Source organism: Spinacia oleracea, chromosome 4 (assembly GCF_020520425.1).
Source record: "Spinacia oleracea cultivar Varoflay chromosome 4, BTI_SOV_V1, whole genome shotgun sequence".
NCBI classification, from domain to species: Eukaryota; Viridiplantae; Streptophyta; class Magnoliopsida; order Caryophyllales; family Amaranthaceae; genus Spinacia; species Spinacia oleracea.
This window is the reverse complement of record NC_079490.1, coordinates 78,509,737-78,530,519: the sequence shown is the minus strand read 5'-3', so window position 1 is coordinate 78,530,519 and position 20,783 is coordinate 78,509,737. Positions and strand designations below refer to the sequence as shown.

The following is a 20,783-nucleotide window of genomic DNA, read 5'->3' as shown; positions in this document are numbered from 1 at the left end:
TGGTGCTGCCAATTTTGGAAATTAGCCCGCACTTGACATAAAAATGGGCAGCACAAGCATAAAAAAGAGCCGCACTTGATATATAATGAGCCGCACTTGATCTAGAAATTTGTTATATAACTGATATCCCTGCTACATATATTATACAATTAGACCACGCCCACTAGTTAACCTCCATACATCACATAAAAAAAGTATCCAATTATATAGATAATTAAATTGAATAGTATGTAATTGTAAATATAAAAATTGATTACATTACAATCCAATTAAAACTAACATCCATAATCTAAAATTCACTACAAGATAATATCAAAGACAATAAATAGTATTGAAGTTTGCCAACTTCTCTCGAACTTCATTTATCTACTCAATGGTAAAAGGTCTCTCCCTCGGATTGTTGAATACCTAAAGAAGATTGACCATCAAGAAAAAAAATATGTTAGTTATATTATAAATATTGTATGGTATAATAAATTAAGACATAATTTGCTCACAACAATGAAATAATGAACCTTATAATAATAAAAATGGTTTATTTCTCTCCTAACTTTCAACCAATGAACCTAAATAAGTATTTTCAACCCTTTGGATGTTTAATGTATTTAGTTTTATGTTTCAAACACTCATTCTTACCTACATTGGTCATGTTATGCACATTTAAGGCTCGTTTGTTCATTATAGTTCATATTCTGACTAAAATGGCTTATTTCGCTCCTAACTTACAACTAATGAACTTAAATAAATATTTAAAACCATTTACATCTTCATTAGACTTAGTATAATATTTCAAAGACTTATTCTCACCTACTTTGGTCAACTTATACACATTTAAGGCTCGTTTTATCATTATAGGTCACATTTTGACTAGAATGGCTTATTTTTATTCCAACTTTCAACCAATGAACCTAAATAAGTATTTTAAACCCTTTAGATGTTTAATATACTTAGTTTTATGTTTCATACACTCATTCTCACCTACTTTGGTCATGTTATGCACATTTAAGGCTCGTTTGTTCATTATAGTTCATATTTTGACTAAAATGGCTTATTTCGGTTCCAACTTTCAACCAATGAACCTAAAAAAGTATTTGAAACCATTTACATGTTCATTATACTTATTATAATATTTCAAAGACTTATTCTCACCTACTTTGGTCAAGTTATACACATTTATGGCTCGTTTGATCATTATAGGTTAAATTTTGACTAAAATGGCTTATTTCGATCCTAACTTTTAACTAATGAACTTAATTAAGTATTTTAAACCTTTTGCATGTCAAATATACTTAGTTTTAACTTTCAAATACTCATTCTCTCACCTACTTTGGACAAGTTATACACATTTAAGGCTCATTTAATCATTATATGCCATATTTGGACTAAAATGGCTTATTTTATTCCCAACTTTAAACTAATGAACCTAAATAAGTATTAAAAACCCTTTAAATGTTTATTAGACTTATTTTAATGTTTCTAAGACTCAATATCACCTACTTTGGAGAAGTTATGCACATTTAAAGCTAGTTTGTTTATTATAGGTCGTATTTTGATTAAAATGGCTTATTTCGCTCCCAATTTTGAACGAATGAATCTAAATAAGCATTTTAAACCTTCTGCATGTTTATTAGACTTATTTTAATGTTTCTAAAACTCATTCTCAAGTTATACACATTTAAGGCTCATTTGATCATTATAGGTCACATTTTGACTAAAATGGTTTATTTCGGTCCTAACTTTCAACTAATGAACTTAAATAAGTATTTAAAATGATTTACATGCTTAATACACTTAGATTTATGTTCCAGAGACTCATTATCTCCTACTTTTGTCAAGTTATGTATATTTAAGGCTCGTTTATTTATTAAAGTTAGACTAAAATGGCTTATTTCGCTCCTAACTTTCAACTAATGAACTTAAATAAGAATTTTAAACCCTTTACATGTTAAACATACTTAGTTTTATGTTTCATATACACATTATCACCTACTTTGGTTAAGTTATGCACATTTAAAACTCGTTTGATCATTATAGGTCACATTTTGACTAAAATGGCTTATTTCGGTTCCAACTTTCAACCAATGAACCTAAACAAGTATTTTAAACCCTTTAGATGTTTAATATACTTAGTTTCATGTTTCATGGATTCATTCTCACTTATGTTAGTCAATTTATGCACATATAAGACTCGTTTGATCATTATAGGTCATATTTTGACTAAAATGAATTATTTCGGTCCCAACTTTCAACTAATAAACCTAAATGAGTATTTTAAACCCAGTACATGTTTAATATACTTATTTTATGTTTAAAAGGCTCATTCTCACCTATTTTGGTCAAGTTAATCACATTTAAGTCTCGTTTTATCATTATAGGTCACAGTTTGACTAAAATGGATTATTTCGGTCTCAACTTTTAACTAATGAGCTAAATAAGTATTTTAAAACCTTTACATGTTTATTAGACTTATTTTAATGTTTCTAAGACGTAATTTTACCTACTTTGATTAAGTTATACACATTTAAGGCTAGTTTGTGCATTATAAGTCATATGTTGACTAAAATGGCTTATTTCGCTCCTAACTTTCATCTGATGAACCTAAGTAAGTATTTTATACCATGTAAATGTTTTATATGCTTAGTATTATGTTTCAAAGACTAATTCTCTCCTAATTTGGTCAACTTATGCACATATAAGGCTCGTTTGATCATTACAGGTCACATTTTGACTAGAATGGCTTATTTCGTTTCTAACTTTCAACTAATGAAAGTAACTAAGTACTTTAAACCCCTACATGTTTATTAGACTTAGTTTAACGTTTCTAAGACTCATTCTCACCCACTTTGGTCAAGTTATACGTAGTTATTACATAATGTGTACCTTTTCAAGATCTTCGACTTCCGTACAACTTGTGACTATATCGTGCATGAACTTCATCACGTAGAAGCCTCACTTGGTATTGTCGGTTTGTTGTGCACACTAGGAATCACACAAATAAAATGTATGTAAGACAAAGGTAAGTTTTTGAGCTAATAACAACTAATGAAAATATATAACAATTGAAATCATTTACCTTCACTGATTTCCCATAGTCTTGATCTATTTGCTTGCTTCTTTTCGCTTTCATTTTTCTCTTCTTCGTTTTCCTTGATAGTTGTTTCTTGCAACTCTTTGTCTCTTTTTAGTGATCCAACCACTCACGAACTTGGATTTCAAATCCCTGAATCTTATGCCCACACCTTTTAGAAATATATCTTTCTTCACTAGATCATTCTCAATATTGAAAGATTCTTCACAAAACAAGAAAACCATTAGTCAGTTTTTTTATTAACCAAAACTCAAATGCAAAGCAAATCAAAGACAGAACGAGAGAAAGAAAGAGATTTAATAGAGCGAGCAAAAACATTGAGCTCGCACAGTAGATCGGAAGCAACAACATATCAGAATCACAATTGCTGATCTTATCTGATGCCGCTGTTGATTTGTTGCCAGCTGATCTTATCTGTTGGTTCTGATGTGCTGGAAACATATCAGCAGCAACAACAACAGTGGATCAGAACAAGAATTGCGAAACTAATCTGCTGGCAACACTGAAACAGGGGGAAGAGAGTGTTTACAATGAAAAGAAAATGTGAAAAGCGGAGGGAAAAGGAAGTTAAACAATGACTTGTAAACGGCAGTGCAAACAATTATAGCCATAAAGCTTGGAAAATACAAGCACAAAATACCTTCAATAGAGTGGATCAGGGCAACCAAATACATTACACGCTCTTCGGTCTTCAAAGGTGCAAATAGGAATTGGTGCACTTACCTATATAAAAATGGACGACCAATCAACCATTAACTCAAAAGTTTCACATATAAAATAGCTCATAAATCAGATATCTATGAAATTTAGGGACAATTTACTTTGACATGAACCACACTCGAAGAAACCCGATCCTAAAGATGACTCGGAGAAAGGGTCGCAATCAGAGTAGTTAATACTTTTATATATTGTAGACAACTTCACAATTAACTGTAAGCAGAAACACTTTCAGAAAGACAACCAATTTTGATAGTATAGATTATGATGAGCCCAAGGTCCAGGTAAGCCAAGAATCACATCCCTCATAACTTAGCCCTGGAAGGGTAAATCAACAATCAATACTTGTTTAAACCTTCATATTATTCAACTCAATTCAAATACAATTATATAAACTTATACATAACTAATCTTCATTAAAACTGGAAATGAAGTTCTTATTTTCAGTTAGGATTAGATGAACCTGAATTTTGATCATTTATACGTATTCCAAAATAGCACTATTGAGGATATACAAATTCCAATAGGAAGAGTAGGAATTGATATCAACTAATTACTGGAACATTGAGGCAATATAATAATAATATAAAAAAAGTTAGTGTAATTAGATTAATACGTACCTTGTTTTGTAGATTGGTATGCATTTACTACGACTGCATTTACACTTATTTTACAAGTCTGCATACATACAAAACGAGTTGAATGAGTTGAACAGACCAAGCCAAAGTTCTGCTTGCTAACAAAACACTTGACATAACACCATCTAGCAGACTAACACTTCATTCCTAATAAGTCATACTAATTATTAAGCTGACCAGGAACAAACACATATCAAAACAAAAGACCATCAGGGTAATGGACAAATGAACAGGCATTGGCACTATATGGACATTGGCACTTATTAATTAAATTAGTTACTTAACTCCCCACAAGCAAAACTAATGGACAAATGAACAGGCATTGGCACTATTATAACCCACAAATAGGATGATGGTAAACATATTTGCAAAATGTTTAAAAATCAGCAACATATATATATATATATATATATATATATATATATATATATATATATATATATATATATATATATATATAATATCATACAATATGGACAGGTAAATTTCACAATTCCAGCCAGTTGCCATCGACTTATTGTCACCCCATTGAAATCTCCCAGTAATTGATAAATGTATTTGTTGATCAGCTACTTACCATTACCTGTCAAGTTCACATCAGATTCGAAACTAAAATGCATGTTGACATAAGAGTGATATGATAAAAACGGAGAAACAGCGTAAACAGGGGAAAAAAACCATCCTTCTATACAAACAAACATAAATTTAGTAAAATTTAGACTGAATTTGAAAAAGAAGCAAAAACCAACTACATAGGAGAGGAATCTAGTTGAATTTCCTTACCCAGAAGCTCGAGAAATATATCTTGTTACCGGTGCGAAGGCTAAGGCTAGATCTGGAGGTTTAGTTTGATAAAATTAAAAACCAGTCAACAAAAGTACAATTAAATTCACAAAATCCTAGACGCGGCAGAGAAGTATAACAGGCTTTGTTTAGGACAACCAAAATCCCACCCGAAATAGAGAAAGCAGAGAATAATTGAATAAAAGTTAGGTTTTAAATTACAAACCTAGAAGTGATAAGGGGAGAGCAGAGCGCGGCAGCGGTGGGGAAAGGAGGAAGAGCATAGCGCAGCGGCGGCGCGGCAGAGGTGGGCGGCACGACAGAGAAGGGTGAGTGTGTGTGCTGTGATTTTCTTCAATGCCGCCCTCTGGCAGAGAAACAAATGTGAGGCAAGGAGCGAAGGAGGAGCGGGAAAATGAAAAAAAAAAACTCGCCCTTGTACTTTTAGATAACTTTGTGCTGCTGGTTTCTAAAATGAGCCCGCACTTGAGTTTAGAGCTCGCAATTGAACTCAAGTGCTGCCAATTTTCTAAAATGAGCCCGCATTTGTGAAAATGTATTTTTTCTTTTTTTTAGTGCTCTCAAGTGCTGCCAATTTACTAAATGAGCCGCACTTGATGGGAAGCACATGATGATTTTTCCTCTAGTGTGCTGCTGCTCACCATCGCAAGGCATCGTCGAAGCACGCTCGCTGCTCACCATCGCTGGGCGTGCGCCAGCGTTCGTCGCACGCGAGCCAGCGCTCGTCGCACGCGAGCCAGCGCTCGCTGCGCGCGAGGCTTCGATGCAGTCGTAGCGCTCGTCGCACGCGAGCCAGCACTCGCTGCGCGCGAGGCTTCGATCGCTGCGCGAGGCAGTGCGCGTTGCACGCGACTGCTCGCTGCCTTTCTCTCGCCCTTGCCCACTCGCCCATCGCACACAGCACACGACACAAGGCAGGTCTGCTGCCTTGTGCTCGTGCACCATAGCCTTGCTCATTGCATTCGTACCGCATGGGCGACGAGCTCCCTTGCTCGTCGTCGCATGCCCGCACTATACAACACCACTGTAGCGTCCATTGCTTTGTGCGTGCAAGTTATATGAGCGAATCGCATAAAAATTAAAAAATTTATTTTCAAAATTAATGACAAATTAATAAATCATATTAATTTCATAATTTTAGGGCGAAAAATCGAAAATTTGTTAATTAATTGATTTCCGATTAACATGGATTCAAGTCTAGGTCATAAAAATTTAAAATTTAACACAAATTTACAATTTTTATGGTGGTTTTTAATCATAGGTATCTAATTAAATTATTAACTAATTATGAAAATCAAATTAATTCTAAATTATTCCAATTTTCAACAAATTAATCATAATTACAAATTAGATTGCATAATTAACAAGGCTAGGCATTCAAACTTGTTAAACATATACAGTAGGTCAATCAAAAATTCAAGATTTAACAACAAGAATCGCAAATATTTAATTTAACATCTTAAATTTACAAAATTTTGCATTCGAAAAACTAAAACCTCCGAAAAGTCATAGTTAGGCTTCGAATTTTAGAATGCCTTTTACATGCGGAATTGACACAAAAATCACTCGATTTGGATGAGTAACGAAGAAACTGCCGAAAAACTGCGTACATATAATTAAATAAACGCAATTTGCAATTAATTAACAATTACGAAAATTAATCACCCCTTTTAATTCTTGCAAATTTGTAATATTTAACCATGTTTATGCAATTTAGATTATGAAAATAATAAGAGGCTCGTGATACCACTGTTAGGTTATGATACATATGACAAAACATAAATCATGCGGAAAACCTTAATGCCAGGAAACATATTATTTACACATAATCATTTAGCATAATTTAGGAGCATACACTTTGTAGCGTGCCCTCCCTAGCTGCGCCCGAACCGAACAAGAACAAGTCTTTAGTACTCCAAATGTCGTCCCTCCGTAGATAGTCCACAGTACGTCCGGATCCGCCTCAAGTTTGACCAACTAGGATCGCCCTTAAGGTAGTATAGATTTTCGGCTAGGTTAGTGCAAGTGTATGGCTGAATTTTTCTTTCAAAACTTACCCTTTAGAATACTTCAATCGTATCTGTAAATAATGACCCTAGGCACTTATTTATAGAGGCATGGAAAAGGAACTGGAATCTTATTAGGATACTAATTAATTTAATTAGAATCATGCTAGGACTCTATTAAATAAACTTTATCTAACAGTTTTAGGATTTAATCTTTTATCGAATCCCGATAGCTTTAGGATTCGCACACGAACATCGCACGAGCACCGTACACCCGCGCAGGCCTTGCGGCCCACGCTGAGCGCACAGCGCTCGGCCCATACTGCTGTCCGCGCGCGCCCATGGCTTCGGTTGGGCCTGGCTTGCGTTGGGCCTGGTCGAGGCTAGGCGTGTGTTGGTGATGCGTGTGGCTTGCTGGGCGATGGTCTGGCTTCGTGCTGGGCCTTCGTCTAGCGAGCCTTGTCCGACACTAATTCGTACGATACGCTTCCGATTAAAATCCCGATTTCGGAATTCATTTCCGATACGAACAATATTTAATATTTCCGATTCCGGAATTAATTTCCGTTTCGAACAAATATTTAATATTTCCGTTTCCGGAATTATTTTCCGATTCCGATAATATTTCCGATTCTGACAATATTTCCGTTTCCGGCAATATTTCCGATTCCGGCAATATTTCCATTTCCGATAATATTTTCCGATACGTACCATGTTTCCGTTTCCGGCAACATCTACGATTTGGATAATATTTATATTTCCGATACGATCCATATTTCCGTTTCCGGCAATATCATGGTTTCCGGAGTATTCATTTCTTGCTTGTGACGATCTCAGCTCCCACTGAAACCAAGATCCGTCGATTCCGAATATCCATAGATAGAGTATTTAATGCCATTAAATACTTGATCCGTTTACGTACTATTTGCGTGACCCTACGGGTTCAGTCAAGAGTAAGCTGTGGATTAATATCATTAATTCCACTTAAACTGAAGCGGCCTCTAGCTAGGCATTCAGCTCACTTGATCTCACTGAATTATTAACTTGTTAATTAATACTGAACCGCATTTATTAGACTTAACATTGAATGCATACTTGGACCAAGGGCATTATTTCCTTCACCAATGACATTGTTAGCATGCTTCAGGAACCCATGATTGGAGTAGATTCTATGGCAAAACCACATGAAAAAGGCAGAAATGTTACCAATGGTCCTTGTAATTCTCTTTTCTAATTATTCTGTATGATACTCGTTGGTATTCCTTCATTTTTTATTTGTTATACATGTTTCGAGTTTATACCAATTCGGTTGACATGAGTGGGATAGTGAGTACTAGGTAACCTGAAAGTTCAGGCATATTTAGAGGATGTAATGAAAGGATGATAGGTTGGAGATTATGAATAAGATTGACATTTATGCGTATGAAAGAATAGGAGTAAATTACTCCGATGACTAAGAGACAAAAGATTGAAATTGGAATCAGACAACTAAGGGATAGACTGAGATAGAGAAAATTTTAGTTGCCTATAGTAAGTGCCCAAATATATTTTGAGAAGGAACCATGATAGACCTTTAACAAGAAAACAAGATTTTAGTTTTCAATGAGATGAGAAGATTTAATTTGAGGAAATCATTCTAAGAATAATAACGTGAAAATGTCACCTTGGGAACCCCAATCTTAAGTATAAAGAAACAATAGCGTATGAGTATAAGTTATAGAGAATCAAGCCAAGTTATGTTCATGTGTCCCATATCAATGAAACTGGTACAAAGTATTTTGAAGGTTCGTTGAGCTATTAAGAATATACTAGAGGTTGTGAACCAAATACCATAAAGTTACCTGAAGTTATTTTGGGATTATCAATTGTATGTGAGATCTTGATGAATCACAATTAAGACCCGTGCTTTGATACATTTAGTAAACTTGCCTATGGATAGTTTAGGATTTATGGAAACCCTAAGAAACAAATTTGAGGAAAATACAGGAGTTCGTGAAGTTTTGAAATATGTCAAGTTGGCAAGAAAGTAGTTTCGAAGGCTATGAAATGGCAATCTAGAGTGAACAACCTAGACTAATCTATGCTAAAGTATCTACCATATATTTTGAGTATATGTAGAAATCTCAACCAGGCTATGTTAAAGGATCGAGTCGCGTAATTTGGGCTGAGCCCTCCATTGTTGAAAGAATTTGAACTAGGAGAGAAGATGTTGAACACCATTGTTTTAAAGTGAATCAAAGAAACGCATGTTGAAGGACTAAAAGATGATTGATATGCCTCTATTAAGGAAGCTAAGAAGTTAAGCAGAAATGTTATGAACCCAACATGAGTTATGATAAAAAGACCCATATGAGTTGACACATGGATAAGATCTTGAGGATTCTACCAAAATAAGTTATCAAGAATTAATCTGTCAATAAGGTTGATGATATCAATGAATGTTAGAAATTCGAAAAGAATGATTGAGGATTGCAATGGAATTGAGATTAGAAAATCAACATATGACATTTCTATAGGACCAGGTAATCTGAACTAAGTTTTCTGGAAGCTAGATTGTTTCTTATAAAGGCACGCTTGATGGCTTAGCATTCTTCGAAAAATCCGAGGTTTGTTGACTTAAAATATAAAGGATAAGTAACAACCTCACATGTCTAGCAACGTATCTTTAGTCACGTGATTGGACTCAAACCCCTGCAACGAACGTAGTGAACAAAGTTATTTAACGTAGCAGAAAAGATCGAAGATCGAAATCAAAACGAATCAAGTAATGAAAGTCAACGACAAGATCCCTGCAGTAAAGGAGCCTAATAACAAACGAAAACGAAATATCTTCAAATAGTTGCCTAAGAACGATATGATGTACGAATCTCCATGTTTTCTGTGAATGTGTAATGTATCAACCATGCTTATGCGTGAAATCAAATGATTGGTTATGACATGTATGTTTTCGATTAGTGAATGGCGAATAGAACAATTAAGTATGACTCGTATGATTTTAAGAATGGCAAGTTCGACTGAGCTCCAGTTTCGAGGACGAAACTTTTTCTAAGGGGGTAAGGATGTAATACCCCGAAATTTTTAAACATGATTTTATTAAAATTAAAAATATTTATTAGCTTGATTTTGTTTTAAATAATTACGAATAATCGAATTTCGTTATTTTAATCATTTTTACGATTTATTTTAAACGATAAATTTATAAACGAAAATTTATTTATTTTTCGTTAACGATAATTTTTATAAAGAATTATTTTAATTAAACACTTCTATTTTTAGTAAGTTTTAAAAATAGCAACAATTTCTGAATTTTTAGCCAAATAATGTGGAATTACGAAATTGCCCTTAAAAGAGCCAAAATCCTCTTTTCCCTTTTTCTGCTTGCTTTCCACGTACAAATGAGTGAAGAAATTTTCTTCCTTCTCCTCTTCCCTTGCTCGCCACGTACAAAGCAAGAGGAAACATTTTTCTTCCTTCCTCTCTTTCCCTCAATTCAGTCCATGTTCATTCCTTCCCATTCACTCTACATGGATACAAATTCAGTTTCTATTTCCTAATTGAAATTCAATATCAAAAATCAAAACAACAACCAATTTCACCCCCTTTTGTTTTCTCTGATTCGGACCAACCACCACCACCATAACCACTGTGACCACCGCCGTCCACCACCATTATCACCACCACCCAGCAACCATCTCAACCACCTTGACCACCGTCGCCCCCAGCACCACCGCACACCCACCGTACCTCCTCCTGCTATTTCCCTCCTTCGCAACTCCCCCTGCCACTCCCCTGCTTTCCTTTTCTCTCCTCCGGCACGCCACCACAACCAGCATCCAGCCCTACCACTCTGCTTCTCCGGTCGACCACCACCACCACGCAGCAGACCCACCTCTCAGCCCCGCCTTTTCTCGTTCCCTCTCGCACTCCCCTCCTTTTTCTCCCTCTTATCCGCGAACCGCAGCCACGCGGCCAGCATCGCCCAGCCACGCCGGCGTTTTCCATCGCCGACCACCGAGCCCAGCCACCCCCCCTTCCTCTCCTTCCCCCTTCGTGCCCCCTTGCGCCGTGCACCCCCCTTCCCCTGCTCGTGCTCTTCTCCCAGGAACCAAAAACCAGAAATTCAATTTTTAAAACTTTGGTTTTTATTTATTTATTTTTTTACTCAAACCAATTTAAGGTTGGGCCAATTGAATTGGGCCTTTGGTAAGTTAAGATCTGAATTGCATTTTCAGATTTGCTCATTAATAATTTTCTTGCCTTAATAAATTTTGATGACTTAGTTATTTTCTAATAAAATTGTTTATTATTTTTCAAGTAGAAAATGTATATATTGAATTTTTGGTTTTACTAAAATAAAGTAACTAGCTTGAATTAATAAAAATGGAATTTAAATAATATTTTTATGAAAATCTATTTATAAAAATATATATGCATTTTGATTGAAAATTCGATTAATAATAATATTAATTTAAATTTCGAAATTATGTTTTATTAAAAATTCGTTATTTATAAATTCATTACTTATAATTTTTTTATAAAATATTGATTTAAAATTATTTATCGATTTAGTACTAATTCAATCATTTATTATTTTGAAAGAAATTGGACTCGGAGCTCAGGACGAACAAACCAAAGAAAATCCTTAGCGAAATCGTGGAAGTGAGGTAACGGCTATTGCTAGTACCCGCAATTCCCTTATAAATGCGATTATGAAATTACAACGTTATGATTGATTTATGAACTGAATGTTTTGACATGTTTTATTGAATTGCGGGAAATGAATTATGTTTTGATTGAATTATTTATTATAATATGATTGATTGAAATTAAATTCTTATAAAATGATATTTATAAGAAACCATGAAGGAAATGATGTTTCTATGATGCCAGGAAAAAAATGATATTTTATTGATCCCAGGATCTAAATGATGTTTTATCATGATCTCATGATCCAAAGGAAATATGTTACTTCAACTGAAGTAAAAGGCTAAAATGTAAAATTAAACGAAACATGATAAATGAAAGTGAAAGACCTAGCCCGTTTGGCAGTATATGTTCACACGTTACGATTCTCGGTCATGCATGTACCCATGGGGCATCCGCCCATTGAGCCAAGGCTCTCATGTTTTCGGGCCAAGGCCCCATGTTTATGGACAGCGGTCCATCGTGGAAGACGTTCCACCATGTCATACTTGCCACGGATAGCATATGCACCCTAAAGTTATGAATGAATTGAATAAAGGACTTTATAAAATGTTTTACTGTATTCTATTCTCCCTGTGTTATTAAATAAAATGAATTGAAATGAATTTACGTTGCTAGGATAGTCGTTACTGAGTCTTCGGCTCACCGTTTTTGTTTTCTGTTTTAGGTACTGCGGGGAACGACGAAAACGAGTAGTGGCGAGGATTTTACTTTAATATTATTCACCTAGTTTATGCTAATGCTTTAATAGTTTAATTGAAGACTTTTAGTAAGTGATCTACCTTAATTTTGGGAATATAAAGGATTATTATATTAATTTGGAGTTTTAATGGCTTAGAATATGATGGTTGCCTTGTAATTCCCAAGAGGGAGTTACGGCAGGTAATGTCCCGACCAAATTAGGTTAATTCCGCTGCTAAGTATGCTTTAATAATTGAATTAGAGGTCGGGGTGTTACAGTTTGGTATTCAGAGCCAAGGTTCTGGGCCATAAGTGCTAAACCTTACGGGTTTTGCACGTAATAGAATTCATTAGGGATTTAAGCAAAGAGTTTTAAGGAATTGGTTAAAAAGAATTTTCTAAAATCGTATTAATTAAGTTAAAATGAATAAGAGTGTGAGCGTAGGAACGGGATAAAAGGGCTTATTTTCTACGATTTAATTGCTTCAATTTGTTGAGACATATTATGCTGAATGTTGTCTATCGAGGTTACTAATGATGTCCCCAAGGGCTCGCAACGAGCACCATGATAACCATATTACCCACGAGTATTATGCCCATATCGATGCAATTATGAGTGTTTTCTTTCTTAGTGATTGTGAATTAGAAATTGTCCTATGATGTTAGAGAAAGTTGAGTTTTAGTAGCCTGTTCCATATCTAGATCTGATGTAAGTTGGGAATAAATTGGTAGATTGAATATGAAGCTAACATTCAATGTTTAAGGCATAGTGTGACCAAAACGCCAAGTGAGGATAGAATTTCATTCAATAAGTTAGAAGAAAACCAATTAGTCAATTATCTCTGCTTTGAAAACCCCTAATGACCGATGGTGAGTTTTTCTGGTTATCCTTGTAGTGTTGTCGATCACCCATTACCGATACAACTATCGTTTGTGAATAGGAAAATGTTTTCCAGAAAAGAAACCTAGTATTCCTCCACCGAGAGAATTAAACTTTAGCATTAAAGTAATCACAGGATCCACCCCTATTCCTAAAGCAACTATAGAATGACATCAACTGAGTTGCAAAGAATTGAAGAATCAATTAGATGATTTACTTGGATAAGGGTATATTCAACTGAGTGCATCACTTTTGAGAGCCCTGCCGTAATTATGAGGAAAAATGATTAAACATCGAGGTTATGCATAGATTATAGAGAGTTGGATAAGAATAAATATCCTTATTCCGCATTGATGATTTGTTCGACCAACTTCGAGGTACAAGAGTGTTTTCAAAGATAGATTTGAGGTCTGGATACCATCGACTTTATAATAAACTTGAGGATATTCCAAGAACAACCTTTAGAACCAACTATGGTCACCATGAGTTTGTTGTAATACCTTTTGGGTTAACTAATGCATCAGCTGTATTTATGGATTTAATGAACCACATTTTCAAACCATACCTTGATGAGTTTGTAGTTGTTTCCATTGATGATATTTTGGTACACTCTAAGAGTAATGAGGAACACGAGGAGCATCGGAGAAAAGTGTTAGATATGTTGATTGAAAACCAATTATATGCTAAGTTGTCAAAGTGTAAATTCTGGCTTAAGGAAATATCGTTTTTAGGTCATATTATTTCTGAGAAAGGTGTATCTGTTGATCATGAGAAAGTAAAAGCAATCGTGGAATACCCTAGACCAACCAATGTCCCTGAAGTATGAAATTTTATGGGTTTAGCTGAAGGTTATCGAAAACTTGTCTGAGATTTCTCTAAGGTTGCCTTACCCACAATCCGATTGGTTAGAAAGAATATCAAATTTATTGGGAATGATGATTGTAAATCTGCAATTTCAGAACTTAAGAGACGTATCACAATTTCCTATATCCTTTCCTTCCATCCGGAACTAAGAGATTTGTTATTTATATTAATACTTCTAAACATGGAATATGATGTGTCGAAATGGAACAGGAAAGTCATAGATGATTCTCTCGCCAACTCCAAGTCCTTGAATAGAACTACCTTACTTATGATCTTGATATACAATACCCTACCAGAAAAGCTAATGTTATTATAAATGCTTGAGTCAAAATCTTACCTAAATTCGATCCTACCTTTCTACGAGCCAACCAAGATGATCTGTAAAACCTAGAAGTTAAGTTGTTAAGAATAAAGGAAATGTTTGTTTAAATGCGTTAAGTCAGTACCGAGACCAACTGTGATTGATGAGACTAAGGAAATAATTGTTATGGAAGTCAAGTTCCTTAAGGATAAAGGAAACGTTTGCTTGAATGCGAGGCTAACTTTGAATTATGAGATTAGGAAAGCACGAATTAAGGATTTGCAATAGGAACAAATGATCGCTGTGGAAGTCATGACCATTAGGTTCGAGATTATTCTGAGCTATCACCATCAGCTACACGTACTAAAAGATCGTCTATTGACAACGAACATAGAACCAATTGTTAGGTTATGATACATATGACAAAACATAAATCATGCGGAAAACCTTAATGCCAGGAAACATATTATTTACACATAATCATTTAGCATAATTTAGGAGCATACACTTTGTAGCGTGCCCTCCCTAGCTGCGCCCAAACCGAACAAGAACAAGTCTTTAGGACTCCAAATGTCGTCCCTCCGCAGATAGTCCACAGTACGTCCGGATCCGCCTCAAGTTTGACCAACTAGAATCGCCCTTAAGATAGTATAGATTTTCGGCTAGGTTAGTGCAAGTGTATGGCTGAATTTTTCTTTCAAAACTTACCCTTTAGAATAATTCAATCGTATCTGTAAATAATGACCCTAGGCACTTATTTATAGAGGCATGGAAAAGGAACTGGAATCCTATTAGGATACTAATTAATTTAATTAGAATCCTGCTAGGACTCTATTAAATAAACTTTATCTAATAGTTTTAGGATTTAATCTTTTATCGAATCCCGATAGCTTTAGGATTCGCACACGAGCATCGCACTAGCACCGTACACCCGCGCAGGCCTTGCGGCCCACGCTGAGCGCACAGCGCTCGGCCCATGCTGCTGTCCGCGCGCGCCCATGGCTTCGGCTGGGCCTGGCTTGCGCTGGGCCTGGTCGAGGCTTGGCGTGTGTTGGTGATGCGTGTGGCTTGCTGGGCGATGGCCTGGCTTCGTGCTGGGCCTTCGTCTAGCGAGCCTCGTCCGACGCTAATTCGTACGATACGCTTCCGATTAAATTCCCGATTTCGGAATTCATTTCCGATACGAACAATATTTAATATTTCCGATTCCAGAATTAATTTCCGTTTCGAACAAATATTTAATATTTCCGTTTCCGGAATTATTTTCCGATTCCGATAATATTTCCGATTCTGACAATATTTCCGTTTCCGGCAATATTTCCGATTCCGGCAATATTTCCATTTCCGATAATATTTTCCGATACGTACCATGTTTCCGTTTCCGGCAACATCTACGACTTGGATAATATTTATATTTCCGATACGATCCATATTTCCGTTTCCGGCAATATCATGGTTTCCGGAGTATTCATTTCTTGCTTGTGACGATCTCAGCTCCCACTGAAACCAAGATTCCGTCGATTCCGAATATCCATAGATAGAGTATTTAATGCCATTAAATACTTGATCCGTTTACGTACTATTTGTGTGACCCTACGGGTTCAGCCTAGAGTAAGCTGTGGATTAATATCATTAATTCCACTTGAACTGAAGCGGCCTCTAGCTAGGCATTCAGCTCACTTGATCTCACTGAATTATTAACTTGTTAATTAATACTGAATCGCATTTATTAGACTTAACATTGAATGCATACTTGGACCAAGGGCATTATTTCCTTCAGTCTCCCACTTGTCCTTAGGGACAAGTGCGCATTTCCTAATTCCTTTGTCACTCGATGCTTGCTCTTGAACAAAAGATAAGAGTTGTCATCCTTATTATGTACAGAGGTGTTTCTCGGTTTCAGAGTTCAACTGATCAAATAAGCATATAATCATAGCCTATGATTCATCTGAGCACGGCCATGCATTTCACAGTTTCTAGCTCTCCGAGTGGCCTTGTACAACTTTTAAGCATCTCATCCCGATTTATGGGAGGACAATCCCAATCTTGCGATCTTGATATTAGACTTCGTTTGATAGGTGATTACCTGAGCGTTGCCTTTATAGCCTCCTTTTACGGTGCGACGGTTGGTCAACGTCAAAGCAACCAGTTCTCAAACAAGTAATCTCAAATCACTTAGGTATTGAGGATTTAGTGTCTAATAATTTTAATGAAATTTACTTATGACAGATTTTCATCTCTTACAGTAAAGTTTCATAGGTCTGTCCGATACTAGTCTTCCCAGAGTAAGTATCTATGCAAATGATTATGACATTGCCATGTCCACATAGTTCAAGAAACAGAACTTTTAGTCATCTTGCATTCTAGTCGTCTAACGTTTTCTATGCGTCCAATTTTATAGAAAACTCCGACCAGGGACCATTTTCAACTTTTGACATTCAAGTTCACTTGATAGACATTTCTTAGTCACAGGACTGGTCCTGACAGTCTATCTTGAATATATCGTCAAATTGAAGGGACTCATCATTTAATAAACCACAAATTAAATGGAAAAATGAATTCTATTCATTTATTGTGAATGATTAACCAATAATGTTTTACAAAGATTTAAACTCTAAAACTTTAAAACATTAAATAAGGACATTAAAGCCATTCTCCAATATGCTTGATTCCCATGGCTGCAGTGTGCGAGTTGTGCTTCGCCTTCGGCAGAGGTTTAGTCAATGGATCTGATATGTTGTCATCAGTTCCAATCATGCTTATCTCGACTTCTTTTCTTTCAACGAACTCTCGTAGAAGGTGAAATCTACGAAGTACATGCTTGACTCTTTGTTGGTGTCTAGGCTCCTTTGCCTGTGCAATAGCTCCGTTATTATCACAATACAGGGCTATTGGTCCTTTAATGGAAGGGACTACACCTAGTTCACCTATGAACTTCCTTAGCCATATAGCTTCCTTTGCTGCTTCATGTGCAGCAATGTACTCCGCTTCAGTTGTAGAATCCGCAATGGTGCTTTGCTTAGCACTTTTCCAGCTTACTGCACCTCCGTTGAGGCAGAAGACAAACCCAGACTGTGATCTGAAATCATCTTTGTCGATTTGGAAACTTGCGTCCGTATAGCCTTTAACAATTAATTCATCATCTCCACCATAGACCAGGAAGTCATCTTTGTGCCTTTTCAGGTACTTCAGAACATTCTTGGCGGCAGTCCAATGTGCCTCTCCTAGGTCTGACTGGTATCTGCTCGTAGCACTGAGTGCGTACGCAACATCCGGGCGTGTACATATCATAGCATACATTATTGAACCAATCAATGATGCATATGGAATCCCATACATTCGTCTACGCTCATCAAGTGTTTTTGGGCACTTAGTCTTGCTTAGAGTAATTCCATGAGACATGGGTAGGTAGCCTCGCTTGGAGTCTGTCATCTTGAACCTATCAAGCACCTTATTGATATAAGTGCTTTGACTAAGTCCAATCATCTTTTTAGATCTATCTCTGTAAATCTTGATGCCCAATATGTACTGTGCTTCTCCTAGATCCTTCATCAAAAAACATTTCCCAAGCCAAATCTTGACAAAGTTCAACATAGGAATGTCATTTCCGATAAGTAATATGTCGTCGACATATAATACTAGAAAAGCAATTTTGCTCCCACTGACCTTCTTGTATACACAAGATTCGTCTGCGTTCTTGATGAAACCAAAGTCACTGACTGCTTCATCAAAACGTATATTCCAGCTCCTGGATGCCTGCTTCAATCCGTAGATTGATTTCTTTAGCTTGCATACCTTTTTAGCATTCTTTGGATCCTCAAAACCTTCAGGCTGTGTCATGAACACAGTTTCTGTTAAAATGCCGTTTAAGAAGGCGGTTTTGACATCCATCTGCCATATTTCGTAATCGTAATATGCAGCGATTGCTAACATTATCCGAATAGACTTTAGCATTGCAACTGGTGAAAAGGTTTCATCGTAATCCACAACGTGGACTTGCTTTTAACCTTTTGCAACCAATCTAGCTTTGAAAACTTCAAGTTTCCCATCCTTGTCCTTTTTCAGTTTGAAAACCCATTTGCTTCCAATGGCTTGGTAGCCATCTGGCAAATCGACCAAATCCCATACTTGGTTTTCAGACATGGAGTCTAATTCAGATTGCATGGCTTCTTGCCATTGCTTGGAGCTAGGGCTCGTCATAGCTTGTTTGTAAGTCGCAGGTTCATCACTTTCAAGTAATAGAACGTCATAGCTCTCGTTCGTCAAAATACCTAAGTACCTTTCCGGTTGAGATCTATATCCTTGCGATCTACGCGGGGTAACATTTCTAGATTGACCATGATTCTCACCAGATTCTTCTAAAGATCTCTGAGTTTCATCCTGAATGTCATCTTGAGCATTCTCTAGAGTTTGTTGTTCGACTCGAATTTCTTCGAGGTCTACTTTTCTCCCACTTGTCATTTTGGAAATGTGATCTTTCTCCAAAAAGACACCATCTCGAGCAACAAACACCTTGTTCTCAGATGTATTGTAGAAGTAATACCCCTTTGTTTCCTTTGGATAGCCCACAAGGATACATTTGTCAGATTTCAGATGAAGTTTGTCTGAAATTAATCGTTTGACGCATACTTCACATCCCCAAATCTTAAGAAAATACACATTTGGAGACTTTCCAAACCATAACTCATATGGAGTCTTTTCGACAGCTTTAGACGGAGCTCTATTTATAGTGAGTGCAGCTGTATTTAGTGCATGTCCCCAAAATTCTATTGGAAGTTCGGCCTGACCCATCATTGACCTGACCATGTCTAGCAAGGTCCTGTTCCTCCGTTCCGACACACCATTCCATTGTGGTGTTCCAGGAGGAGTCAATTCTGACAAAATTCCACATTCTTTCAGATGGTCATCAAATTCATAGCTCAGATATTCACCGCCTCTATCAGACCGCAGTGCCTTAATCTTCTTGCCTAATTGATTCTCTACTTCACTCTGAAATTCCTTGAATTTGTCAAAGGACTCAGACTTATGCTTCATTAGGTAGACATAACCATATCTACTGAAGTCATCAGTGAAAGTGATAAAGTAGCTGAAACCACCTCTAGAATTTGTACTCATTGGTCCACATACATCTGTATGGATTAAACCCAATAGTTCAGTTGCTCTTTCTCCAACTTTAGAGAAAGGTTCTTAATTTGTCATTTTTCCAAGTAAACATGATTCGCATTTACCATAATACTCTAAGTCAAATGGTTCTAGAATTCCTTCCTTTTGAAGTCTTTCTAAGCGTTTCAAGTTAATATAATGGATAATCGTTCTAGAATATGGCCTAATCGAAAATGCCACAGATAGGTGAGATCTGGATCATCCTTTTTGGCCTTTTTGGTATTTATGTTATAAACTTGTTTGTCGTGATCTAATAAATAAAGTCCTTTGACTAATCTAGCAGATCCATAAAACATCTCTTTAAAATAAAACGAACAACTATTGTCTTTTATTAAAAAAAGGAAAATCCCTTAGCATCTAAGCAAGAAACTGAAATGATGTTTTTAGTAAGACTTGGAACATGGAAACACTCTTCCAGTTCCAAAACTAGCCCAGAGGGCAACGACAAATAATAAGTTCCTACAGCTAATGCAGCAATCCATGCTCCATTTCCCACTCGTAGGTCGACTTCACCCTTGCTTAACTTTCTACTTCTTCTTAGTCCCTGTGGATTGGAAAATAAGTGTGAGCCACAACCTGTATCTAATACCCATGGAGTTGAATTAGCAAGTATACAGTCTATAACGAAAATACCTGAAGATGGAACGACTGTTCCGTTCTTCTGATCTTCCTTTAGCTTCAAGCAATCTCTCTTCCAATGCCCCTTCTTCTTGCAGTAGAAGCATTCGGATTCAGAAGTGGGTTGACTGACCTTCCTCTTTTCAGATTTGGCGCCAGCTGGTTGCTTAGTCTGACTGGCCTTGTTGCCACCTTTCTTAGCATTCCTCTTCTTTCCAGATTTCTTGAACTTTCCCCCACGCACCATAAGCACATCTTGCTTATCACTTTTGAGCGTCTTTTCAGCGGTCTTCAGCATACCGTGACGCTCAGTGAGCGT

General features: G+C 36.4%; 1 long non-coding RNA gene across 2 annotated transcripts; it reads right to left on the bottom strand.

The window, feature by feature from the left end:
- Positions 1 to 251: 251 nt before the first annotated feature.
- LOC110777017 (uncharacterized) lies at positions 252 to 7,333 on the bottom strand. Of its 2 annotated transcripts, XR_008932359.1 has the most exons (8): positions 7,103 to 7,333; positions 5,453 to 5,593; positions 5,227 to 5,278; positions 4,426 to 4,483; positions 3,729 to 3,811; positions 3,074 to 3,290; positions 2,881 to 2,979; positions 252 to 408 (listed from the first exon to the last, which is right to left on the bottom strand). It is a non-coding gene; the product is annotated as an uncharacterized lncRNA (long non-coding RNA). The 2 variants fall into 2 exon arrangements; XR_008932358.1 differs by lacking the exon at positions 7,103 to 7,333 and having other exon boundaries at positions 5,453 to 5,720.
- Between the last annotated feature and the right edge of the window lie 13,450 nt (positions 7,334 to 20,783).